Below are 25,578 nucleotides of genomic sequence, written 5' to 3'. Positions count from 1 at the left end.
TTTAGGAGACCGATGCCTTATCCATTAGGCCACGAGGGCGGCCTACGAATTTAAACAATTTTTTCATCTTTGAGCAATTTTTTGTCCTAATGCAAATTGACCAAAAAAATCAGAATGGCTTCCCAGCTAACCATCGAACCCGCAATCTCCGGTTTAGGAGACCGATGCCTTATCCGTTAGTTCACGAGGGCTGCCTTCAAATTTAAAACATTTTTTCATCTTTCAGCAATCCTTTTGTCCTAATGCAAATTGTTCAAAATGGCTTCCCAGCTTACCCTCGGCGGGACTCGAACCCGCAATCCCCGCTTTAGGAGACCGATGCCTTATCCGTTAGGCCACGAGGGCTGCCTTCAAATTTAAAACATTTTTTCATCTTTAAGCAATCCTTTTGTCCTAATGCAAATTGATCAAAATAATCAGAATGTCATCCCAGCTTACCCTCGAACCCGCAATCCCCGGTTTAGGAGACCGATGCCTTATCTGTTAGGCCACGAGGGCTGCCTTCAAATTTAAAACATTTCTTCATCTTTAAGCAATCCTTTTTTCCTAATACAAATTGATCAAAATAATCAAATTGGCTTCCCAGCTTACCCCCGGCGGGACTCGAACCCGCAATCCCCGGTTTAGGAGACCGATGCCTTATCCGTTAGGCCACGAGGGCGGCGTTCAAATTTAAAACATTTTTTCATATTTAAGCAATTCTTTTTTCCTAATGCAAATTGATCAAAATAATAAGAATGGCTTCCCAGCTTACCCTCGAACCCGCAATCTCCGGTTTAGGAGACCGATGCCTTATCCGTTAGCTCACGAGGGCTGCCTTTAAATTTAAAACATTTTTTCATCTTTAAGTAATCCTTTTGTCCTAATGCAAATTGATCAAAATAATTAGAATGGCTTCCCAGCTTACCCTCGAACCCGCAATCTCCGGTTTAGGAGACCGATGCCTTATCCGTTAGCTCACGAGTGATGCCCTCAAATTTAAAACATTTTTTCATCTTTAAGCAATCCTTTTGTCCTAATGCAAATTGATCAAAATAATCAGAATGGCTTCCCAGCGTACCCTCGGCGGGACTCGAACCCGCAATCCCCGGTATAGGAGACCGATGCCTTATCCGTTAGGCCAAGAGGGCGGCCATTTAATTTAAAACATTTTTTCATCTTTAAGCAATCCTTTTGTCCTAATGCAAATTGATTAAAATAATCAGTATGACATCCCAGTTTATCCTCGAACCCGCAATCCCCGGTATAGGAGACCGATGCCTTATCCGTTAGGCCACGAGGGCTGCCTTCGAACTTAAAACATTTTTTCATCTTTAAGCACTCCTTTTTTCCTAATGCAAATTGATCAAAATAATCAAATTGGCTTCCCAGCTTACCCTCGGCGGGACTCGAACCCGCAATCCCCGGTTTAGGAGACCGATGCCTTATCCGTTAGGCCACGATGGCGGCCTTCGTATTTAAACAATTTTTTCATCTTTGAGCAATTCTTTTTTCCTAATGCAAATTGATCAAAATAATCAGAATGGCTTCCCAGCTTAACCTCGGCGGGACTCGAACCCGCAATCTCCGGTTTAGGAGACCGATGCCTAATCCGTTAGCTCACGAGGGCTGCCTACAAATTTAAAACATTTTTTCATCTTTAAGCAATCCTTTTTTCCTAATGCAAATTGATCAAAATAATCAGAATGGCTTCCCATCTTACCCTCGGCGGGATTCGAACCCGCAATCCCCGGTTTAGGAGACCGATGCCTTATCCGTTAGGCCACGAGGGCGGCGTTCAAATTTAAAACATTTTTTCATATTTAAGCAATTCTTTTTTCCTAATGCAAATTGATCAAAATAATAAGAATGGCTTCCCAGCTTACCCTCAAACCCGCAATCTCCGGTTTAGGAGACCGATGCCTTATCCGTTAGCTCACGAGGGCTGCCTTTAAATTTAAAACATTTTTTCATCTTTAAGTAATCCTTTTGTCCTAATGCAAATTGATCAAAATGGCTTCCCAGCTTACCCTCGGCGGGACTCGAACCCGCAATCCCCGCTTTAGGAGACCGATGCCTTATCCGTTAGGCCACGAGGGCTGCCTTAAAATTTAAAACATTTTTTCATCTTTTAGCAATCCTTTTGTCCTAATACAAATTGATCAAAATGGCTTCCCAGCTTACCCTCGGCGGGACTCGAACCCGCAATCCCCGCTTTAGGAGACCGATGCCTTATCCGTTAGGCCACGAGGGCTGCCTGCAAATAAAAAACATTTTTTCATCTTTAAGCAATCCTTTTTCCTAATGCAAATTGATCAAAATAATCAGAATGGCTTCCCAGTTAACCCTCGGCGGGACTCGAACCCGCAATCTCCGGTTTAGGAGACCGATGCCTTATCCGTTAGGCCACGAGGGCTGCCTGCAAATAAAAAACATTTTTTCATCTTTAAGCAATCCTTTTATCCTAATGCATATTCATCAAAATAATCAGAATAGCTTCCCAGCTTTCCCTCGGCGGGACTCGAACCCGCAATCCTCGGTTTAGGAGATCGATGCCTTATCCGTTAGGCCACGAGGGCGGCTTCCGAATATAAACATTATTTCATCTTTAAGCAATTCTTTTTTCCTAATGCAAATTGATCAAAATAATGAGAATGGCTTCCCAGCTTACCCTCGAATACGCAATCCCCGGTTTAGGAGACCGATGCCTTATCTGTTAGGCCACGAGGGCTGCCTTCAAATTTAAAACATTTTTTCAACTTTAAACAATCCTTTTTTCCTAATGCAAATTGATCAGATTGGCTTCCCAGCTTACCCTCGGCGGGACTCGAACCCTCAATCCCCGGTTTAGGAGACCGATGCCTTATCCATTAGGCCACGAGGGCGGCCTACGAATTTAAACAATTTTTTCATCTTTGAGCAATTTTTTGTGCTAATGCAAATTGACCAAAAAAATCAGAATGGCTTCCCAGCTAACCATCGAACCCGCAATCTCCGGTTTAGGAGACCGATGCCTTATCCGTTAGTTCACGAGGGCTGCCTTCAAATTTAAAACATTTTTTCATCTTTAAGAAATCCTATTATCCTAATGCATATTGATCAAAATAATCAGAATGGCTTCCCAGCTTTCCCTCGGCGGGACTCGAACCCGCAATCCTCGGTTTAGGAGATCGATGCCTTATCCGTTAGGCCACGAGGGCGGCCTTCGAATATAAACATTATTTCATCTTTAAGCAATTCTTTTTTCCTAATGCAAATTGATCAAAATAATGAGAATGGCTTCCCAGCTTACCCTCGAACCCGCAATCCCCGGTTTAGGAGACCGATGCCTTATCTGTTAGGCCACGAGGGCTGCCTTCAAATTTAAAACATTTTTTCAACTTTAAGCAATCCTTTTTTCCTAATGCAAATTGATCAGATTGGCTTCCCAGCTTACCCTCGGCCCCTCAATCCCCGGTTTAGGAGACCGATGCCTTATCCATTAGGCCACGAGGGCGGCCTACGAATTTAAACAATTTTTTCATCTTTGAGCAATTTTTTGTCCTAATGCAAATTGACCAAAAAAATCAGAATGGCTTCCCAGCTAACCATCGAACCCGCAATCTCCGGTTTAGGAGACCGATGCCTTATCCGTTAGTTCACGAGGGCTGCCTTCAAATTTAAAACATTTTTTCATATTTAAGCAATTCTTTTTTCCTAATGCAAATTGATCAAAATAATAAGAATGGCTTCCCAGCTTACCCTCGAACCCGCAATCTCCGGTTTAGGAGACCGATGCCTTATCCGTTAGCTCACGAGGGCTGCCTTTAAATTTAAAACATTTTTTCATCTTTAAGTAATCCTTTTGTCCTAATGCAAATTGATCAAAATAATTAGAATGGCTTCCCAGCTTACCCTCGAACCCGCAATCTCCGGTTTAGGAGACCGATGCCTTATCCGTTAGCTCACGAGTGATGCCCTCAAATTTAAAACATTTTTTCATCTTTAAGCAATCCTTTTGTCCTAATGCAAATTGATCAAAATAATCAGAATGGCTTCCCAGCGTACCCTCGGCGGGACTCGAACCCGCAATCCCCGGTATAGGAGACCGATGCCTTATCCGTTAGGCCACGATGGCGGCCTTCGTATTTAAACAATTTTTTCATCTTTGAGCAATTCTTTTTTCCTAATGCAAATTGATCAAAATAATCAGAATGGCTTCCCAGCTTTCCCTCGGCGGGACTCGAACCCGCAATCTCCGGTTTAGAAGACCGATGCCTAATCCGTTAGCTCACGAGGGCTGCCTACAAATTTAAAACATTTTTTCATCTTTAAGCAATCCTTTTGTCCTAATGCAAATTGATCAAAATAATCAGAATGGCTTCCCATCTTACCCTCGGCGGGATTCGAACCCGCAATCCCCGGTTTAGGAGACCGATGCCTTATCCGTTAGGCCACGAGGGCGGCGTTCAAATTTAAAACATTTTTTCATATTTAAGCAATTCTTTTTTCCTAATGCAAATTGATCAAAATAATCAGAATGGCTTCCCAGCTTACCCTCGGCGGGACTCGAACCCGCAATCTCCGGTTTAGGAGACCGATGCCTAATCCGTTAGCTCACGAGGGCTGCCTACAAATTTAAAACATTTTTTCATCTTTAAGCAATCCTTTTGTCCTAATGCAAATTGATCAAAATAATCAGAATGGCTTCCCATCTTACCCTCGGCGGGATTCGAACCCGCAATCCCCGGTTTAGGAGACCGATGCCTTATCCGTTAGGCCACGAGGGCGGGGTTCAAATTTAAAACATTTTTTCATATTTAAGCAATTCTTTTTTCCTAATGCAAATTGATCAAAATAATAAGAATGGCTTCCCAGCTTACCCTCAAACCCGCAATCTCCGGTTTAGGAGACCGATGCCTTATCCGTTAGCTCACGAGGGCTGCCTTTAAATTTAAAACATTTTTTCATCTTTAAGTAATCCTTTTGTCCTAATGCAAATTGATCAAAATGGCTTCCCAGCTTACCCTCGGCGGGACTCGAACCCGCAATCCCCGCTTTAGGAGACCGATGCCTTATCCGTTAGGCCACGAGGGCTGCCTTCAAATTTAAAACATTTTTTCATCTTTAAGCAATCCTTTTGTCCTAATGCAAATTGATCAAAATAATCAGAATGGCTTCCCAGCGTACCCTCGGCGGGACTCGAACCCGCAATCCCCGGTATAGGAGACCGATGCCTTATCCGTTAGGCCAAGAGGGCGGCCATTTAATTTAAAACATTTTTTCTTCTTTAAGCAATCCTTTTTTCCTAATGGAAATTGATCAAAATAATCAAATTGGCTTCCCAGCTTACCCTCGAACCCGCAATCCCCGGTTTAGGAGACCGATGCCTTATCCGTTAGGCCACGAGGGCGGCCTTCTAGTTTAAAGCATTTTTTCATCTTTAAGCATTCCTTTTTTCCTAATGCAAATTGATCAAAATAATCAGAATGGCTTCCCAGCTTACCCTCTTCGGTACTCGAACCCGCAATCCCCGTTTTAGGAGACCGATGCCTTATCCGTTAGACCACGAGGACGGCTTTCGAATTTAAACAATTTTTCATCTTTGAGCAATTCTTTTGTCCTAATGCAAATTGACCAAAAAAATCAGAATGGCTTCCCAGCTTACCCTCGAACCCGCAATCCCCGGTTTAGGAGACCGATGCCTTATCCGTTAGGCCACGAGGGCGGCCTTCTAGTTTAAAGCATTTTTTCATCTTTAAGCATTCCTTTTTTCCTAATGCAAATTGATCAAAATAATCAGAATGGCTTCCCAGCTTACCCTCTTCGGGACTCGAACCCGCAATCCCCGTTTTAGGAGACCGATGCCTTATCCGTTAGACCACGAGGACGGCTTTCGAATTTAAACAATTTTTCATCTTTGAGCAATCCTTTTGTCCTAATGCAAATTGATCAAAATAATCAGAATGGCTTCCCAGCTTACCTACGGCGGGACTGGAACCCGTAATCCCCGGTTTAGGAGACCGATGCCTTATCCGTTAGGCCACCAGGGCGGCCTTTTAATTTAAAACATTTTTTCATCTTTAAGCAATCCTTTTTTCCTAATGCAAATTGATCAAAATAATCAGAATGGCTTCCCAGTTAACCCTCGGCGGTACTCGAACCCGCAATCTCCGGTTCAGGAAACCGATGCCTTAGCCGTTAGGCCACCAGGGCGGCCTTTTATTTTAAAACATTTTTTCATCTTTAAGCACTCCTTTTGTCCTAATGCAAATTGATTAAAATAATCAGAATGACATCCCAGCTTATCCTCGAACCCGCAATCCCCGGTTTAGGAGACCGATGCCTTATCCGTGAGGCCACGAGGGCTGCCTTTTAATTTAAGACATTTTTTCATCTTTAAGCAATCCTTTTTTCCTAATGCAAATTGATTAAAATAATCAGAATGACATCCCAACTTATCCTCGAACCCGCAATCCCCGGCTTAGGAGACCGATGCCTTATCCGTTAGGCCACGAGGGCTGCCTTCAAATTTAAAACATATTTTCATCTTTAAGCAATCCTTTTTTCCTAATGCAAATTGATCAGATTGGCTTCCCAGCGTACCCTCGACGGGACTCGAACCCGCAATCCCCGGTTTAGGAGACCGATGCTTTATCCGTTAGGCCACGAGTGCGGCCTTTTAATTTAAAACATTTTTTCATCTTTAAGCAATCCTTTTGTCCTAATGCAAATTGATTAAAATAATCAGAATGACATCCCAACTTATCCTCGAACCCGCAATCCCCGGTTTAGGAGACCGATGCCTTATCCGTTAGACCAAGAGGGCGGCTTTCGAATTTAAACAATTTTTTCATCCTTGAGCAATTCTTTTGTCCTAATGCAAATTGACCAAAAAAATCAGAATGGCTTCCCAGCTTACCCTCGAACCCGCAATCTCCGGTTTAGGAGACCGATGCCTTATCCGTTAGCTCACGAGGGCTGCCTTCAAATTTAAAACATTTTTTCATCTTTAAGCATTCCTTTTTTCCTAATGCAAATTGATCAAAATAATCAGAATGGCTTCCCAGCTTACCCTCTTCGGGACTCGAACCCGCAATCCCCGTTTTAGGAGACCGATGCCTTATCCGTTAGACCACGAGGACGGCTTTCGAATTTAAACAATTTTTCATCTTTGAGCAATTCTTTTGTCCTAATGCAAATTGACCAAAAAAATCAGAATGGCTTCCCAGCTTACCCTCGAACCCGCAATCTCCGGTTTAGGAGACCGATGCCTTATTCGTTAGCTCACGAGGGCTGCCTTCAAATTTAAAAGATTTTTTTATCTTTAAGCAATCCTTTTGTCCTAATGCAAATTGATCAAAATAATCAGAATGGCTTCCCAGCTTACCTACGGCGGGACTGGAACCCGTAATCCCCGGTTTAGGAGACCGATGCCTTATCCGTTAGGCCACCAGGGCGGCCTTTTAATTTAAAACATTTTTTCATCTTTAAGCAATCCTTTTTTCCTAATGCAAATTGATCAAAATAATCAGAATGGCTTCCCAGTTAACCCTCGGCGGTACTCGAACCCGCAATCTCCGGTTCAGGAAACCGATGCCTTAGCCGTTAGGCCACAAGGGCGGCCTTTTATTTTAAAAGATTTTTTCATCTTTAAGCACTCCTTTTGTCCTAATGCAAATTGATTAAAATAATCAGAATGACATCCCAGCTTATCCTCGAACCCGCAATCCCCGGTTTAGGAGACCGATGCCTTATCCGTGAGGCCACGAGGGCTGCCTTTTAATTTAAGACATTTTTTCATCTTTAAGCAATCCTTTTTTCCTAATGCAAATTGATTAAAATAATCAGAATGACATCCCAACTTATCCTCGAACCCGCAATCCCCGGCTTAGGAGACCGATGTCTTATCCGTTAGGCCACGAGGGCTGCCTTCAAATTTAAAACATATTTTCATCTTTAAGCAATCCTTTTTTCCTAATGCAAATTGATCAGATTGGCTTCCCAGCGTACCCTCGACGGGACTCGAACCCGCAATCCCCGGTTTAGGAGACCGATGCTTTATCCGTTAGGCCACGAGTGCGGCCTTTTAATTTAAAACATTTTTTCATCTTTAAGCAATCCTTTTGTCCTAATGCAAATTGATTAAAATAATCAGAATGACATCCCAACTTATCCTCGAACCCGCAATCCCCGGTTTAGGAGACCGATGCCTTATCCGTTAGACCAAGAGGGCGGCTTTCGAATTTAAACAATTTTTTCATCTTTGAGCAATTCTTTTGTCCTAATGCAAATTGACCAAAAAAATCAGAATGGCTTCCCAGCTTACCCTCGAACCCGCAATCTCCGGTTTAGGAGACCGATGCCTTATCCGTTAGCTCACGAGGGCTGCCTTCAAATTTAAAACATTTTTTCATCTTTAAGCAATCCTTTTGTCCTAATGCAAATTGATCAAAATAATCAGAATGGCTTCCCAGCGTACCCTCGGCGGGACTCGAACCCGCAATCCCCGGTTTAGGAGACCAATGCTTTATCCGTGAGGCCACGAGGGCTGCCTTTTAATTTAAAACATTTTTTCATCTTTAAGCAATCCTTTTTTCCTAATGCATATTGATCAAAATAATCAGAATGGCTTCCCAGCTTACCCTCGGCGGGACTCTAACCCGCAATCCCCGGTTTAGGAGACCGATGCCTTATCCGTTAGGCCACGATGGCGGCCTTCGAATTTAAACAATTTTTTCATCTTTGAGCAATTCTTTTTTCCTAATGCAAATTGATCAAAATAATCAGAATGGCTTCCCAGCTTACCCTCGGCGGGACTCGAACCCGCAATCTCCGGTTTAGGAGACCGATGCCTAATCCGTTAGCTCACGAGGGCTGCCTTCAAATTTAAAACATTTTTTCATCTTTAAGCAATCCTTTTGTCCTAATGCAAATTGATCAAAATAATCAGAATGGCTTCCCATCTTACCCTCGGCGGGACTCTAACCCGCAATCCCCGGTTTAGGAGACCGATGCCTTATCCGTTAGGCCACGATGGCGGCCTTCGAATTTAAACAATTTTTTCATCTTTAAGCACTCCTTTTGTCCTAATGCAAATTGATTAAAATAATCAGAATGACATCCCAGCTTATCCTCGAACCCGCAATCCCCGGTTTAGGAGACCGATGCCTTATCCGTGAGGCCACGAGGGCTGCCTTTTAATTTAAAACATTTTTTCATCTTTAAGCAATCCTTTTTTCCTAATGCATATTGATCAAAATAATCAGAATGGCTTCCCAGCTTACCCTCGAACCCGCAATCTCCGGTTTAGGAGACCGATGCCTTAGGCCACGAGGGCTGCCTTCAAATTTAAAAATTTTTTAAATTTGAAGGAATTAAATTTAAAATTAAATTTAAAATTAAATTTAAAATTAAATTTAAATTTAAAGCAATTCTTTTTTCCTAATGCAAATTGATCAAAATAATAAGAATGGCTTCCCAGCTTACCCTCGAACCCGCAATCTCCGGTTTAGGAGACCGATGCCTTATCCGTTAGGCCACGATGGCGGCCTTCGAATTTAAACAATTTTTTCATCTTTGAGCAATTCTTTTTTCCTAATGCAAATTGATCAAAATAATCAGAATGGCTTCCCAGCTTACCCTCCGCGGGACTCGAACCCGCAATCTCCGGTTTAGGAGACCGATGCCTAATCCGTTAGCTCACGAGGGCTGCCTTCAAATTTAAAACATTTTTTCATCTTTAAGCAATCCTTTTGTCCTAATGCAAATTGATCAAAATAATCAGAGTGGCTTCCCATCTTACCCTCGGCGGGACTCGAACCCGCAATCCCCGGTTTAGGAGACCGATGCCTTATCCGTTAGGCCACGAGGGCGGTGTTCAAATTTAAAACATTTTTTCATATTTAAGCAATTCTTTTTTCCTAATGCAAATTGATCAAAATAATTAGAATGGCTTCCCAGCTTACCCTCGAACCCGCAATCTCCGGTTTAGGAGACCGATGCCTTATCCGTTAACTCACGAGGGCTGCCCTCAAATTTAAAACATTTTTTCATCTTTAAGCAATCCTTTTGCCCTAATGCAAATTGATCAAAATAATTAGAATGGCTTCCCAGCTTACCCTCGAACCCGCAATCCCCGGTTTAGGAGACCGATGCCTTATCCGTTAGGCCACGAGGGCGGTGTTCAAATTTAAAACATTTTTTCATATTTAAGCAATTCTTTTTTCCTAATGCAAATTGATCAAAATAATTAGAATGGCTTCCCAGCTTACCCTCGAACCCGCAATCTCCGGTTTAGGAGACCGATGCCTTATCCGTTAACTCACGAGGGCTGCCCTCAAATTTAAAACATTTTTTCATCTTTAAGCAATCCTTTTGTCCTAATGCAAATTGATTAAAATATTCAGAATGACATCCCAGCTTATCCTCAAACCCGCAATCCCCGGTTTAGGAGACCGATGCCTTATCCGTTAGGCCACGAGAGCTGCCTTCAAATTTAAAACATTTTTTCATCTTTAAGCAATCCTTTTTTCCTAATGCAAATTGATCAAAATAATCAGAATGGCTTCCCAGCTTACCCTCTTCGGGACTCGAACCCGCAATCCCCGTTTTAGGAGACCGATGCCTTATCCGTTAGGCCACGAGGGCGGTTATCTTGCTTAAAGCATTCTTTCATCTTTAAGCATTCCTTTTTTCCTAATGCAAATTTATGAAAATAATCAGAATGGCTTCCCAGCTTACCCACTTCGGGACTCGAACCCGCAATCCCCGTTTTAGGAGACCGATGCGTTATCCGTTAGACCACGAGGACGGCTTTCGAATTTAAACAATTTTTCATCTTTGAGCAATTCTTTTGTCCTAATGCAAATTGACCAAAAAAATCAGAATGGCTTCCCAGCTTACCCTCGAACCCGTAATCTCCGGTTTAGGAGACCGATGCCTTATCCGTTAGCTCACGAGAGCTGCCTTCAAATTTAAAACATTTTTTCACCTTTAAGCAATCCTTTTGTCCTAATGCAAATTGATCAAAATAATCAGAATGGCTTCCCAGCGTACCCTCGGCGGGACTCGAACCCGCAATCCCCGGTTTAGGAGACCAATGCTTTATCCGTGAGGCCACGAGGGCTGCCTTTTAATTTAAAACATTTTTTCATCTTTAAGCAATCCTTTTTTCCTAATGCATATTGATCAAAATAATCAGAATGGCTTCCCAGCTTACCCTCGGCGGGACTCTAACCCGCAATCCCCGGTTTAGGAGACCGATGCCTTATCCGTTAGGCCACGATGGCGGCCTTCGAATTTAAACAATTTTTTCATCTTTGAGCAATTCTTTTTTCCTAATGCAAATTGATCAAAATAATCAGAATGGCTTCCCAGCTTACCCTCGGCGGGACTCGAACCCGCAATCTCCGGTTTAGGAGACCGATGCCTAATCCGTTAGCTCACGAGGGCTGCCTTCAAATTTAAAACATTTTTTCATCTTTAAGCAATCCTTTTGTCCTAATGCAAATTGATCAAAATAATCAGAATGGCTTCCCATCTTACCCTCGGCGGGACTCGAACCCGCAATCCCCGGTTTAGGAGACCGATGCCTTATCCGTTAGGCCACGAGGGCGGCGTTCAAATTTAAATCATTTTTTCATATTTAAGCAATTCTTTTTTCCTAATGCAAATTGATCAAAATAATTAGAATGGCTTCCCAGCTTACCCTCGAACCCGCAATCTCCGGTTTAGGAGACCGATGCCTTATCCGTTAACTCACGAGGGCTGCCCTCAAATTTAAAACATTTTTTCATCTTTAAGCAATCCTTTTGTCCTAATGCAAATTGATCAAAATAATTAGAATGGCTTCCCAGCTTACCCTCAAACCCGCAATCTCCGGTTTAGGAGACCGATGCCTTATCCGTTAGCTCACGAGGGCTGCCCTCAAATTTAAAACATTTTTTCATCTTTAAGCAATCCTTTTGTCCTAATGCAAATTGGTTAAAATAATCAGAATGACATTCCAGCTTATCCTCGAACCCGCATTCCCCGCTTTAGGAGACCGATGCCTTATCCGTTAGGCCACGAGGGCTGCCTTCAAATTTAAAACATTTTTTCATCTTTAAGCAATACTTTTTTCCTAATGCAAATTGATCAAAATAATCAGAATGGCTTCCCAGTTAACCCTCCGCGGGACTCGAACCCGCAATTTCCGGTTTAGGAGACCGATGCCTTATCTGTTAGGCCACGAGGGCTGCCTTCAAATTTAAAACATTTTTTCATCTTTAAGCAATTCTTTTTTCCTAATGCAAATTGATTAAAATAATCAGAATGACATTCCAGCTTATCCTCGAACCCGCATTCCCCGCTTTAGGAGACCGATGCCTTATCCGTTAGGCCACGAGGGCTGCCTTCAAATTTAAAACATTTTTTCATCTTTAAGCAATCCTTTTGTCCTAATGCAAATTGATCAAAATAATCAGAATGTCTTCCCAGCTTACCCTCGAACCCGCAATCCCCGGTTTAGGAGACCGATGCCTTATCTGTTAGGCCACGAGGGCTGCCTTCAAATTTAAAACATTTCTTCATCTTTAAGCAATCCTTTTTTCCTAATACAAATTGATCAAAATAATCAAATTGTCTTCCCAGCTTACCCTCGGCGGGACTCGAACCCGCAAACCCCGGTTTAGGAGACCGATGCCTTATCCGTTAGGCCACGAGGGCGGCCTTATAGTTTAAAACATTTTTTCATCTTTAAGCATTCCTTTTTTCCTAATGCAAATTGATCAAAATAATCAGAATGGCTTCCCAGCTTACCCTCTTCGGGACTCGAACCCGCAATTCCCGTTTTAGGAGACCGATGCCTTATCCGTTAGACCACGAGGACGGCTTTCGAATTTAAACAATTTTTTCATCTTTGAGCAATTCTTTTGTCCTAATGCGAATTGACCCAAAAAATCAGAATGGCTTCCCAGCTCACCCTCGAACCCGCAATCTCCGGTTTAGGAGACCGATGCCTTATCCGTTAGCTCACGAGGGCTGCCTTCAAATTTAAAACATTTTTTCACCTTTAAGCAATCATTTTGTCCTAATGCAAATTGATCAAAATGGATTCCCAGCTTACCCTCGGCGGGACTCGAACCCGTAATCCCCGGTTTAGGATACCGATGCCTTATCCGTTAGGCCACGAGGGCGGCCTTTTAATTTAAAACATTTTTTCATCTTTAAGCACTCCTTTTGTCCTAATGCAAATTTATTAAAATAATCAGAATGACATCCCAGCTTATCCTCGAACCCGCAATCCCCGGTTTAGGAGACCGATGCCTTATCCGTGAGGCCACGAGGGGTGCCTTTTAATTTAAAACATTTTTTCATCTTTAAGCAATCCTTTTTTCCTAATGCATATTGATCAAAATAATCAGAATGGCTTCCCAGCTTACCCTCGAACCCGCAATCTCCGGTTTAGGAGACCGATGCCTTAGGCCACGAGGGCTGCCTTCAAATTTAAAAATTTTTTAAATTTGAAGGAATTAAATTTAAAATTAAATTTAAATTTAAAGCAATTCTTTTTTCCTAATGCAAATTGATCAAAATAATAAGAATGGCTTCCCAGCTTACCCTCGAACCCGCAATCTCCGGTTTAGGAGACCGATGCCTTATCCGTTAGGCCACGATGGCGGCCTTCGAATTTAAACAATTTTTTCATCTTTGAGCAATTCTTTTTTCCTAATGCAAATTGATCAAAATAATCAGAACGGCTTCTCAGCTTACCCTCCGCGGGACTCGAACCCGCAATCTCCGGTTTAGGAGACCGATGCCTAATCCGTTAGCTCACGAGGGATGCCTTCAAATTTAAAACATTTTTTCATCTTTAAGCAATCCTTTTGTCCTAATGCAAATTGATTAAAATAATCAGAATGACATCCCAACTTATCCTCGAACCCGCAATCCCCGGTTTAGGAGACCGATGCCTTATCCGTTAGGCAACGAGGGCGGCCTTTAAATTTAAAACATTTTTTCATCTTTAAGTAATCCTTTTGTCCTAATGCAAATTGATCAAAATAATTAGAATGGCTTCCCAGCTTACCCTCAGCGGGACTCGAACTTGCAATCCCAGTTTTAGGAGACCGATGCCTTATCCGTTAGACCAAGAGGGCGGCTTTCGAATTTAAACAATTTTTTCATCTTTGAGCAATTCTTTTGTCCTAATGCAAATTGACCAAAAAAATCAGAATGGCTTCCCAGCTTACCCTCGAACCCGCAATCTCCGGTTTAGGAGACCGATGCCTTATCCGTTAGCTCACGAGGGCTGCCTTCAAATTTAAAACATTTTTTCATCTTTAAGCAATCCTTTTGTCCTAATGCAAATTGATCAAAATAATCAGAATGGCTTCCCAGCGTACCCTCGGCGGGACTCGAACCCGCAATCCCCGGTTTAGGAGACCAATGCTTTATCCGTGAGGCCACGAGGGCTGCCTTTTAATTTAAAACATTTTTTCATCTTTAAGCAATCCTTTTTTCCTAATGCATATTGATCAAAATAATCAGAATGGCTTCCCAGCTTACCCTCGGCGGGACTCTAACCCGCAATCCCCGGTTTAGGAGACCGATGCCTTATCCGTTAGGCCACGATGGCGGCCTTCGAATTTAAACAATTTTTTCATCTTTGAGCAATTCTTTTTTCCTAATGCAAATTGATCAAAATAATCAGAATGGCTTCCCAGCTTACCCTCGGCGGGACTCGAACCCGCAATCTCCGGTTTAGGAGACCGATGCCTAATCCGTTAGCTCACGAGGGCTGCCTTCAAATTTAAAACATTTTTTCATCTTTAAGCAATCCTTTTGTCCTAATGCAAATTGATCAAAATAATCAGAATGGCTTCCCATCTTACCCTCGGCGGGACTCTAACCCGCAATCCCCGGTTTAGGAGACCGATGCCTTATCCGTTAGGCCACGATGGCGGCCTTCGAATTTAAACAATTTTTTCATCTTTAAGCACTCCTTTTGTCCTAATGCAAATTGATTAAAATAATCAGAATGACATCCCAGCTTATCCTCGAACCCGCAATCCCCGGTTTAGGAGACCGATGCCTTATCCGTGAGGCCACGAGGGCTGCCTTTTAATTTAAAACATTTTTTCATCTTTAAGCAATCCTTTTTTCCTAATGCATATTGATCAAAATAATCAGAATGGCTTCCCAGCTTACCCTCGAACCCGCAATCTCCGGTTTAGGAGACCGATGCCTTATCCGTTAGGCCACGATGGCGGCCTTCGAATTTAAACAATTTTTTCATCTTTGAGCAATTCTTTTTTCCTAATGCAAATTGATCAAAATAATCAGAATGGCTTCCCAGCTTACCCTCCGCGGGACTCGAACCCGCAATCTCCGGTTTAGGAGACCGATGCCTAATCCGTTAGCTCACGAGGGCTGCCTTCAAATTTAAAACATTTTTTCATCTTTAAGCAATCCTTTTGTCCTAATGCAAATTGATCAAAATAATCAGAGTGGCTTCCCATCTTACCCTCGGCGGGACTCGAACCCGCAATCCCCGGTTTAGGAGGCTGATGCCTTATCCGTTAGGCCACGAGGGCGGTGTTCAAATTTAAAACATTTTTTCATATTTAAGCAATTCTTTTTTCCTAATGCAAATTGATCAAAATAATTAGAATGGCTTCCCAGCTTACCCTCGAACCCGCAATCTCCGGTTTAGGAGACCGATGCCTTATCCGTTAACTCACGAGGGCTGCCCTCAAATTTAAAACATTTTTTCATCTTTAAGCAATCCTTTTGCCCTAATGCAAATTGATCAAAATAATTAGAATGGCTTCCCAGCTTGCCCTCGAACCCGCAATCCCCGGTTTAGGAGACCGATGCCTTATCCGTTAGGCCACGAGGGCGGTGTTCAAATTTAAAACATTTTTTCATATTTAAGCAATTCTTTTTTCCTAATGCAAATTGATCAAAATAATTAGAATGGCTTCCCAGCTTACCCTCGAACCCGCAATCTCCGGTTTAGGAGACCGATGCCTTATCCGTTAACTCACGAGGGCTGCCCTCAAATTTAAAACATTTTTTCATCTTTAAGCAATCCTTTTGTCCTAATGCAAATTGATTAAAATATTCAGAATGACATCCCAGCTTATCCTCAAACCCGCAATCCCCGGTTTAGGAGACCGATGCCTTATCCGTTAGGCCACGAGAGCTGCCTTCAAATTTAAAACATTTTTTCATCTTTAAGCAATCCTTTTTTCCTAATGCAAATTGATCAAAATAATCAGAATGGCTTCCCAGTTAACCCTCCGCGGGACTCGAACCCGCAATCTCCGGTTTAGGAGACCGATGCCTTATCTGTTAGGCCACGAGGGCTGCCTTCAAATTTAAAATATTTTTTCATCTTTAAGAAATTCTTTTTTCCTAATGCAAATTGATCAAAATAATCAGAATGGCTTCCCAGCTTACCCTCTTCGGGACTCGAACCCGCAATCCCCGTTTTAGGAGACCGATGCCTTATCCGTTAGACCACGAGGACGGCTTTCGAATTTAAACAATTTTTTCATCTTTGAGCAATTCTTTTGTCCTAATGCAAATTGACCCAAAAAATCAGAATGGCTTCCCAGCTTACCCTCGAACCCGCAATCTCCGGTTTAGGAGACCGATGCCTTATCCGTTAGCTCACGAGGGCTGCCTTCAAATTTAAAACATTTTTTCATCTTTAAGCAATCCTTTTTTCCTAATGCAAATTGATCAAAATAATCAGATTGGCTTCCCAGCTTACCCTCGGCGGGACTCGAACCCGCAATCCCCGGTTTAGGAGACCGATGCCTTATCCGTTAGGCCACGAGGGCGGTTATCTTGTTTAAAGCATTCTTTCATCTTTAAGCATTCCTTTTTTCCTAATGCAAATTTATGAAAATAATCAGAATGGCTTCCCAGCTTACCCTCTTCGGGACTCGAACCCGCAATCCCCGTTTTAGGAGACCGATGCGTTATCCGTTAGACCACGAGGACGGCTTTCGAATTTAAACAATTTTTCATCTTTGAGCAATTCTTTTGTCCTAATGCAAATTGACCAAAAAAATCAGAATGGCTTCCCAGCTTACCCTCGAACCCGTAATCTCCGGTTTAGGAGACCGATGCCTTATCCGTTAGCTCACGAGAGCTGCCTTCAAATTTAAAACATTTTTTCACCTTTAAGCAATCCTTTTGTCCTAATGCAAATTGATCAAAATAATCAGAATGGCTTCCCAGCGTACCCTCGGCGGGACTCGAACCCGCAATCCCCGGTTTAGGAGACCAATGCTTTATCCGTGAGGCCACGAGGGCTGCCTTTTAATTTAAAACATTTTTTCATCTTTAAGCAATCCTTTTTTCCTAATGCATATTGATCAAAATAATCAGAATGGCTTCCCAGCTTACCCTCGGCGGGACTCTAACCCGCAATCCCCGGTTTAGGAGACCGATGCCTTATCCGTTAGGCCACGATGGCGGCCTTCGAATTTAAACAATTTTTTCATCTTTGAGCAATTCTTTTTTCCTAATGCAAATTGATCAAAATAATCAGAATGGCTTCCCAGCTTACCCTCGGCGGGACTCGAACCCGCAATCTCCGGTTTAGGAGACCGATGCCTAATCCGTTAGCTCACGAGGGCTGCCTTCAAATTTAAAACATTTTTTCATCTTTAAGCAATCCTTTTGTCCTAATGCAAATTGATCAAAATAATCAGAATGGCTTCCCATCTTACCCTCGGCGGGACTCGAACCCGCAATCCCCGGTTTAGGAGACCGATGCCTTATCCGTTAGGCCACGAGGGCGGCGTTCAAATTTAAATCATTTTTTCATATTTAAGCAATTCTTTTTTCCTAATGCAAATTGATCAAAATAATTAGAATGGCTTCCCAGCTTACCCTCGAACCCGCAATCTCCGGTTTAGGAGACCGATGCCTTATCCGTTAACTCACGAGGGCTGCCCTCAAATTTAAAACATTTTTTCATCTTTAAGCAATCCTTTTGTCCTAATGCAAATTGATCAAAATAATTAGAATGGCTTCCCAGCTTACCCTCGAACCCGCAATCTCCGGTTTAGGAGACCGATGCCTTATCCGTTAGCTCACGAGGGCTGCCCTCAAATTTAAAACATTTTTTCATCTTTAAGCAATCCTTTTGTCCTAATGCAAATTGGTTAAAATAATCAGAATGACATTCCAGCTTATCCTCGAACCCGCATTCCCCGCTTTAGGAGACCGATGCCTTATCCGTTAGGCCACGAGGGCTGCCTTCAAATTTAAAACATTTTTTCATCTTTAAGCAATCCTTTTTTCCTAATGCAAATTGATCAAAATAATCAGAATGGCTTCCCAGTTAACCCTCCGCGGGACTCGAACCCGCAATTTCCGGTTTAGGAGACCGATGCCTTATCTGTTAGGCCACGAGGGCTGCCTTCAAATTTAAAACATTTTTTCATCTTTAAGCAATTCTTTTTTCCTAATGCAAATTGATTAAAATAATCAGAATGACATTCCAGCTTATCCTCGAACCCGCATTCCCCGCTTTAGGAGACCGATGCCTTATCCGTTAGGCCACGAGGGCTGCCTTCAAATTTAAAACATTTTTTCATCTTTAAGCAATCCTTTTGTCCTAATGCAAATTGATCAAAATAATCAGAATGTCTTCCCAGCTTACCCTCGAACCCGCAATCCCCGGTTTAGGAGACCGATGCCTTATCTGTTAGGCCACGAGGGCTGCCTTCAAATTTAAAACATTTCTTCATCTTTAAGCAATCCTTTTTTCCTAATACAAATTGATCAAAATAATCAAATTGTCTTCCCAGCTTACCCTCGGCGGGACTCGAACCCGCAAACCCCGGTTTAGGAGACCGATGCCTTATCCGTTAGGCCACGAGGGCGGCCTTATAGTTTAAAACATTTTTTCATCTTTAAGCATTCCTTTTTTCCTAATGCAAATTGATCAAAATAATCAGAATGGCTTCCCAGCTTACCCTCTTCGGGACTCGAACCCGCAATTCCCGTTTTAGGAGACCGATGCCTTATCCGTTAGACCACGAGGACGGCTTTCGAATTTAAACAATTTTTTCATATTTGAGCAATTCTTTTGTCCTAATGCGAATTGACCCAAAAAATCAGAATGGCTTCCCAGCTCACCCTCGAACCCGCAATCTCCGGTTTAGGAGACCGATGCCTTATCCGTTAGCTCACGAGGGCTGCCTTCAAATTTAAAACATTTTTTCACCTTTAAGCAATCATTTTGTCCTAATGCAAATTGATCAAAATGGATTCCCAGCTTACCCTCGGCGGGACTCGAACCCGTAATCCCCGGTTTAGGATACCGATGCCTTATCCGTTAGGCCACGAGGGCGGCCTTTTAATTTAAAACATTTTTTCATCTTTAAGCACTCCTTTTGTCCTAATGCAAATTTATTAAAATAATCAGAATGACATCCCAGCTTATCCTCGAACCCGCAATCCCCGGTTTAGGAGACCGATGCCTTATCCGTGAGGCCACGAGGGGTGCCTTTTAATTTAAAACATTTTTTCATCTTTAAGCAATCCTTTTTTCCTAATGCATATTGATCAAAATAATCAGAATGGCTTCCCAGCTTACCCTCGAACCCGCAATCTCCGGTTTAGGAGACCGATGCCTTAGGCCACGAGGGCTGCCTTCAAATTTAAAAATTTTTTAAATTTGAAGGAATTAAATTTAAAATTAAATTTAAATTTAAAGCAATTCTTTTTTCCTAATGCAAATTGATCAAAATAATAAGAATGGCTTCCCAGCTTACCCTCGAACCCGCAATCTCCGGTTTAGGAGACCGATGCCTTATCCGTTAGGCCACGATGGCGGCCTTCGAATTTAAACAATTTTTTCATCTTTGAGCAATTCTTTTTTCCTAATGCAAATTGATCAAAATAATCAGAACGGCTTCCCAGCTTACCCTCCGCGGGACTCGAACCCGCAATCTCCGGTTTAGGAGACCGATGCCTAATCCGTTAGCTCACGAGGGCTGCCTTCAAATTTAAAACATTTTTTCACCTTTAAGCAATCCTTTTGTCCTAATGCAAATTGATCAAAATAATCAGAATGGCTTCCCATCTTACCCTCGGCGGGACTCGAACCCGCAATCCCCGGTTTAGGAGACCGATGCCTTATCCGTTAGGCCACGAGGGCGGTGTTCAAATTTAAAACATTTTTTCATATTTAAGCAATTCTTTTTTCCTAATGCAAATTGATCAAAATAATTAGAATGGCTTCCCAGCTTACCCTCGAACCCGCAATCTCCGGTTTAGGAGACCGATGCCTTATCCGTTAACTCACGAGGGCTGCCCTCAAATTTAAAACATTTTTTCATCTTTAAGCAATCCTTTTGCCCTAATGCAAATTGATCAAAATAATTAGAATGGCTTCCCAGCTTACCCTCGAACCCGCAATCTCCGGTTTAGGAGACCGATGCCTTATCCGTTAGCTCACGAGGGCTGCCCTCAAATTTAAAACATTTTTTCATCTTTAAGCAATCCTTTTGCCCTAATGCAAATTGATCAAAATAATTAGAATGGCTTCCCAGCTTACCCTCGAACCCGCAATCTCCGGTTTAGGAGACCGATGCCTTATCCGTTAGCTCACGAGGGCTGCCCTCAAATTTAAAACATTTTTTCATCTTTAAGCAATCCTTTTGTCCTAATGCAAATTGATTAAAATATTCAGAATGACATCCCAGCTTATCCTCAAACCCGCAATCCCCGGTTTAGGAGACCGATGCCTTATCCGTTAGGCCACGAGAGCTGCCTTCAAATTTAAAACATTTTTTCATCTTTAAGCAATCCTTTTTTCCTAATGCAAATTGATCAAAATAATCAGAATGGCTTCCCAGTTAACCCTCCGCGGGACTCGAACCCGCAATCTCCGGTTTAGGAGACCGATGCCTTATCTGTTAGGCCACGAGGGCTGCCTTCAAATTTAAAATATTTTTTCATCTTTAAGCAATTCTTTTTTCCTAATGCAAATTGATCAAAATAATCAGAATGGCTTCCCAGCTTACCCTCTTCGGGACTCGAACCCGCAATCCCCGTTTTAGGAGACCGATGCCTTATCCGTTAGACCACGAGGACGGCTTTCGAATTTAAACAATTTTTTCATCTTTGAGCAATTCTTTTGTCCTAATGCAAATTGATCAAAATAATCAGAATGGATTCCCAGCTTACCCTCTTCGGGACTCGAACCCGCAATTCCCGTTTTAGGAGACCGATGCCTTATCCGTTAGACCACGAGGACGGCTTTCGAATTTAAACAATTTTTTCATCTTTGAGCAATTCTTTTGTCCTAATGCGAATTGACCCAAAAAATCAGAATGGCTTCCCAGCTCACCCTCGAACCCGCAATCTCCGGTTTAGGAGACCGATGCCTTATCCGTTAGCTCACGAGGGCTGCCTTCAAATTTAAAACATTTTTTCACCTTTAAGCAATCATTTTGTCCTAATGCAAATTGATCAAAATGGATTCCCAGCTTACCCTCGGCGGGACTCGAACCCGTAATCCCCGGTTTAGGATACCGATGCCTTATCCGTTAGGCCACGAGGGCGGCCTTTTAATTTAAAACATTTTTTCATCTTTAAGCACTCCTTTTGTCCTAATGCAAATTTATTAAAATAATCAGAATGACATCCCAGCTTATCCTCGAACCCGCAATCCCCGGTTTAGGAGACCGATGCCTTATCCGTGAGGCCACGAGGGGTGCCTTTTAATTTAAAACATTTTTTCATCTTTAAGCAATCCTTTTTTCCTAATGCATATTGATCAAAATAATCAGAATGGCTTCCCAGCTTACCCTCGAACCCGCAATCTCCGGTTTAGGAGACCGATGCCTTAGGCCACGAGGGCTGCCTTCAAATTTAAAAATTTTTTAAATTTGAAGGAATTAAATTTAAAATTAAATTTAAATTTAAAGCAATTCTTTTTTCCTAATGCAAATTGATCAAAATAATAAGAATGGCTTCCCAGCTTACCCTCGAACCCGCAATCTCCGGTTTAGGAGACCGATGCCTTATCCGTTAGGCCACGATGGCGGCCTTCGAATTTAAACAATTTTTTCATCTTTGAGCAATTCTTTTTTCCTAATGCAAATTGATCAAAATAATCAGAACGGCTTCCCAGCTTACCCTCCGCGGGACTCGAACCCGCAATCTCCGGTTTAGGAGACCGATGCCTAATCCGTTAGCTCACGAGGGCTGCCTTCAAATTTAAAACATTTTTTCACCGTTAAGCAATCCTTTTGTCCTAATGCAAATTGATCAAAATAATCAGAATGGCTTCCCATCTTACCCTCGGCGGGACTCGAACCCGCAATCCCCGGTTTAGGAGACCGATGCCTTATCCGTTAGGCCACGAGGGCGGTGTTCAAATTTAAAACATTTTTTCATATTTAAGCAATTCTTTTTTCCTAATGCAAATTGATCAAAATAATTAGAATGGCTTCCCAGCTTACCCTCGAACCCGCAATCTCCGGTTTAGGAGACCGATGCCTTATCCGTTAACTCACGAGGGCTGCCCTCAAATTTAAAACATTTTTTCATCTTTAAGCAATCCTTTTGCCCTAATGCAAATTGATCAAAATAATTAGAATGGCTTCCCAGCTTACCCTCGAACCCGCAATCTCCGGTTTAGGAGACCGATGCCTTATCCGTTAGCTCACGAGGGCTGCCCTCAAATTTAAAACATTTTTTCATCTTTAAGCAATCCTTTTGTCCTAATGCAAATTGATTAAAATATTCAGAATGACATCCCAGCTTATCCTCAAACCCGCAATCCCCGGTTTAGGAGACCGATGCCTTATCCGTTAGGCCACGAGAGCTGCCTTCAAATTTAAAACATTTTTTCATCTTTAAGCAATCCTTTTTTCCTAATGCAAATTGATCGAAATAATCAGAATGGCTTCCCAGTTAACCCTCCGCGGGACTCGAACCCGCAATCTCCGGTTTAGGAGACCGATGCCTTATCTGTTAGGCCACGAGGGCTGCCTTCAAATTTAAAATATTTTTTCATCTTTAAGCAATTCTTTTTTCCTAATGCAAATTGATCAAAATAATCAGAATGGCTTCCCAGCTTACCCTCTTCGGGACTCGAACCCGCAATCCCCGTTTTAGGAGACCGATGCCTTATCCGTTAGCTCACGAGGGCTGCCTTCAAATTTAAAACATTTTTTCATCTTTAAGCAATCCTTTTTTCCTAATGCAAATTGATCAAAATAATCAGATTGGCTTCCCAGCTTACCCTCGGCGGGACTCGAACCCGCAATCCCCGGTTTAGGAGACCGATGCCTTATCCGTTAGGCCACGAGGGCGGTTATCTTGTTTAAAGCATTCTTTCATCTTTAAGCATTCCTTTTTTCCTAATGCAAATTTATGAAAATAATCAGAATGGCTTCCCAGCTTACCCTCTTCGGGACTCGAACCCGCAATCCCCGTTTTAGGAGACCGATGCCTTATCCGTTAGACCACGAGGACGGCTTTCGAATTTAAACAATTTTTCATCTTTGAGCAATTCTTTTGTCCTAATGCAAATTGACCAAAAAAATCAGAATGGCTTCCCAGCTTACCCTCGAACCCGTAATCTCCGGTTTAGGAGACCGATGCCTTATCCGTTAGCTCACGAGAGCTGCCTTCAAATTTAAAACATTTTTTCACCTTTAAGCAATCCTTTTGTCCTAATGCAAATTGATCAAAATAATCAGAATGACTTCCCAGCTTACCCTCGGCGGGACCCGAACCCGCAATCCCCGGTTTAGGAGACCGATGCCTTATCCGTTAGGCCATGAGGGCGGCCTTCGAATTTAAACAACTTTTTCATCTTTGAGCAATTCTTTTGTCCTAATGCAAATTTTTAAAAAAAATCAGAATGGCTTCCCAGCTTACCCTCGAACCCGCAATCTCCGGTTTAGGAGACCGATGCCTTATCCGTAACTCACGAGGGCTGCCTTCAAATTTAAAACATTTTTTCATCTTTAAGCAATCCTTTTGTCATAATGCAAATTGATCAAAATAATCCGAATGGCTTCCCAGCTTACCCTCGGCGGGACTGGAACCCGTAATCCCCGGTTTAGGATACCGATGCTTTATCCGTTAGGCCACGAGGGCGGCCTTTTAATTTAAAACATTTTTCATCTTAAAGCACTCCTGTTGTCCTAATGCAAATTGATCAAAATAATCAGAATGACATCCCAGCTTATCCTCGAACCCGCAATCCCCGGTTTAGGAGACCGATGCCTTATCCGTGAGGCCACGAGGGCTGCCTTTTAATTTAAGACATTTTTTCATCTTTAAGCAATCCTTTTTTCCTAATGCATATTGATCAAAATAATCAGATTGGCTTCCCAGCTTACCCTCTTCGGGACTCGAACCCGCAATCCCCGTTTTAGGAGACCGATGCCTTATCCGTTAGACCACGAGGACGGCTTTCGAATTTAAACAATTTTTCATCTTTGAGCAATTCTCTTGTCCTAATGCAAATTGACCAAAAAAATCAGAATGGCTTCCCAGCTTACCCTCGAACGCGCAATCTCCGGTTTAGGAGACCGATGCCTTATCCGTTAGCTCACGAGAGCTGCCTTCAAATTTAAAACATTTTTTTACCTTTAAGCAATCCTTTTGTCCTAATGCAAATTGATCAAAATGGCTTCCCAGCTTACCCTCAGCGGGACTCGAACCCGTAATCCCCGGTTTAGGAGACCGATGCCTTATCCGTTAGGTCACGAGGGCGGCCTTTTAATTTAAAACATTTTTTCATCTTCAAGCACTCCTTTTGTCCTAATGCAAATTGATTAAAATAATCAGAATGACATCCCAGCTTATCCTCGAACCCGCAATCCCCGGTTTAGGAGACCGATGCCTTATCCGTGAGGCCACGAGGGCTGCCTTCAAATTTAAAACATTTTTTCACCTTTGAGCGAAAGAGGGTTCTCATACTAGGGGATTTCAATTACCCGGGTATTGATTGGGAGAACCTTTCATCTGGAAATCAGTATGAAAGAGACTTTCTTAAGTTGGTGCTCGAAAATTTTTTGTATCAGCATGTATCAGAAGCCACTAGGGGTACTGCTATTTTGGATTTAGTTCTTACTAGTTCTGAGGATCTAGTTGAACATGTTTCGGTGGGGGAAGAGTTTTCTTCCAGTGATCATCGTATCGTCAGATTTCTCTGTAACTTTTCCTCGGGTAAGGTTGATAACAAAAGACTGGTTCCTTGTTTTCGGAGAACTAACTTTGATGTTTTGCGAAGAAGGTTAGCGGAAGTTTTCAAAGACCGGTTGGAATCAGTAGGGGTGGTAAGTCAATGGGAAGAATTCAGTACGAAGCTGTCCTCTGTTTTGCACGACGTCATACCCTTTGTTCGAAAAAAGCGTGTTTGTACATCACACCCTCTATGGTTCACGGATAGCGTGCGGAACCTTTATCTTGAAAAGAAAAGAGCATTCAGAGAGTATAAAAGTAGACGAGGTGACCTATCATTGTTTACTGATAAAAGAAGACTGTTGAAGAAAGCGATAAGGGATAGTAAAAAGCAAGTTGAATCTAGGTTGGCAGATAACATTGGCTCTGACCCAAAATCATTTTTTCGATACGTCAATA

At 42.4% G+C, this 25,578-nt stretch overlaps 1 protein-coding gene and 25 non-coding genes across 26 annotated transcripts in view; 1 reads left to right on the top strand and 25 right to left on the bottom strand.

The window, feature by feature from the left end:
• LOC149063392 (vesicle-associated membrane protein 3-like) overlaps positions 1–25,578 on the top strand; it is a 211,252-nt gene that overhangs the window by 158,122 nt on the left and 27,552 nt on the right. The window lies entirely within an intron of this gene.
• TRNAR-CCU (transfer RNA arginine (anticodon CCU)) lies at positions 273–345 on the bottom strand. The gene has a single exon. It is a non-coding gene; the product is annotated as a tRNA-Arg (tRNA).
• On the bottom strand, positions 589–661 carry TRNAR-CCU (transfer RNA arginine (anticodon CCU)). The gene has a single exon. It is a non-coding gene; the product is annotated as a tRNA-Arg (tRNA).
• TRNAR-CCU (transfer RNA arginine (anticodon CCU)) lies at positions 1,374–1,446 on the bottom strand. Its single transcript has one exon. It is a non-coding gene; the product is annotated as a tRNA-Arg (tRNA).
• Positions 1,700–1,772, bottom strand: TRNAR-CCU (transfer RNA arginine (anticodon CCU)). The gene has a single exon. It is a non-coding gene; the product is annotated as a tRNA-Arg (tRNA).
• TRNAR-CCU (transfer RNA arginine (anticodon CCU)) lies at positions 2,007–2,079 on the bottom strand. The gene has a single exon. It is a non-coding gene; the product is annotated as a tRNA-Arg (tRNA).
• On the bottom strand, positions 2,161–2,233 carry TRNAR-CCU (transfer RNA arginine (anticodon CCU)). The gene has a single exon. It is a non-coding gene; the product is annotated as a tRNA-Arg (tRNA).
• On the bottom strand, positions 2,323–2,395 carry TRNAR-CCU (transfer RNA arginine (anticodon CCU)). The gene has a single exon. It is a non-coding gene; the product is annotated as a tRNA-Arg (tRNA).
• TRNAR-CCU (transfer RNA arginine (anticodon CCU)) lies at positions 2,486–2,558 on the bottom strand. The gene has a single exon. It is a non-coding gene; the product is annotated as a tRNA-Arg (tRNA).
• On the bottom strand, positions 2,792–2,864 carry TRNAR-CCU (transfer RNA arginine (anticodon CCU)). Its single transcript has one exon. It is a non-coding gene; the product is annotated as a tRNA-Arg (tRNA).
• On the bottom strand, positions 3,107–3,179 carry TRNAR-CCU (transfer RNA arginine (anticodon CCU)). The gene has a single exon. It is a non-coding gene; the product is annotated as a tRNA-Arg (tRNA).
• On the bottom strand, positions 4,350–4,422 carry TRNAR-CCU (transfer RNA arginine (anticodon CCU)). The gene has a single exon. It is a non-coding gene; the product is annotated as a tRNA-Arg (tRNA).
• Positions 4,676–4,748, bottom strand: TRNAR-CCU (transfer RNA arginine (anticodon CCU)). Its single transcript has one exon. It is a non-coding gene; the product is annotated as a tRNA-Arg (tRNA).
• TRNAR-CCU (transfer RNA arginine (anticodon CCU)) lies at positions 4,983–5,055 on the bottom strand. The gene has a single exon. It is a non-coding gene; the product is annotated as a tRNA-Arg (tRNA).
• TRNAR-CCU (transfer RNA arginine (anticodon CCU)) lies at positions 9,761–9,833 on the bottom strand. The gene has a single exon. It is a non-coding gene; the product is annotated as a tRNA-Arg (tRNA).
• On the bottom strand, positions 11,503–11,575 carry TRNAR-CCU (transfer RNA arginine (anticodon CCU)). Its single transcript has one exon. It is a non-coding gene; the product is annotated as a tRNA-Arg (tRNA).
• Positions 12,594–12,666, bottom strand: TRNAR-CCU (transfer RNA arginine (anticodon CCU)). The gene has a single exon. It is a non-coding gene; the product is annotated as a tRNA-Arg (tRNA).
• On the bottom strand, positions 16,239–16,311 carry TRNAR-CCU (transfer RNA arginine (anticodon CCU)). Its single transcript has one exon. It is a non-coding gene; the product is annotated as a tRNA-Arg (tRNA).
• On the bottom strand, positions 16,718–16,790 carry TRNAR-CCU (transfer RNA arginine (anticodon CCU)). Its single transcript has one exon. It is a non-coding gene; the product is annotated as a tRNA-Arg (tRNA).
• TRNAR-CCU (transfer RNA arginine (anticodon CCU)) lies at positions 17,685–17,757 on the bottom strand. Its single transcript has one exon. It is a non-coding gene; the product is annotated as a tRNA-Arg (tRNA).
• TRNAR-CCU (transfer RNA arginine (anticodon CCU)) lies at positions 18,776–18,848 on the bottom strand. Its single transcript has one exon. It is a non-coding gene; the product is annotated as a tRNA-Arg (tRNA).
• Positions 20,056–20,128, bottom strand: TRNAR-CCU (transfer RNA arginine (anticodon CCU)). The gene has a single exon. It is a non-coding gene; the product is annotated as a tRNA-Arg (tRNA).
• On the bottom strand, positions 20,831–20,903 carry TRNAR-CCU (transfer RNA arginine (anticodon CCU)). The gene has a single exon. It is a non-coding gene; the product is annotated as a tRNA-Arg (tRNA).
• TRNAR-CCU (transfer RNA arginine (anticodon CCU)) lies at positions 22,274–22,346 on the bottom strand. Its single transcript has one exon. It is a non-coding gene; the product is annotated as a tRNA-Arg (tRNA).
• Positions 22,896–22,968, bottom strand: TRNAR-CCU (transfer RNA arginine (anticodon CCU)). Its single transcript has one exon. It is a non-coding gene; the product is annotated as a tRNA-Arg (tRNA).
• TRNAR-CCU (transfer RNA arginine (anticodon CCU)) lies at positions 23,222–23,294 on the bottom strand. The gene has a single exon. It is a non-coding gene; the product is annotated as a tRNA-Arg (tRNA).

The sequence above is a fragment of the Pholcus phalangioides genome, unplaced genomic scaffold, assembly GCF_987345545.1.
Source record: "Pholcus phalangioides strain wild (caught in Gottingen) unplaced genomic scaffold, Ppha-v1.0 ptg000172l_1, whole genome shotgun sequence".
Lineage (NCBI taxonomy): Eukaryota > Metazoa > Arthropoda > Arachnida > Araneae > Pholcidae > Pholcus > Pholcus phalangioides.
The sequence above is the reverse complement of the archived record's forward strand: the minus strand, read 5'-3'. Positions and strand labels throughout refer to the sequence as shown.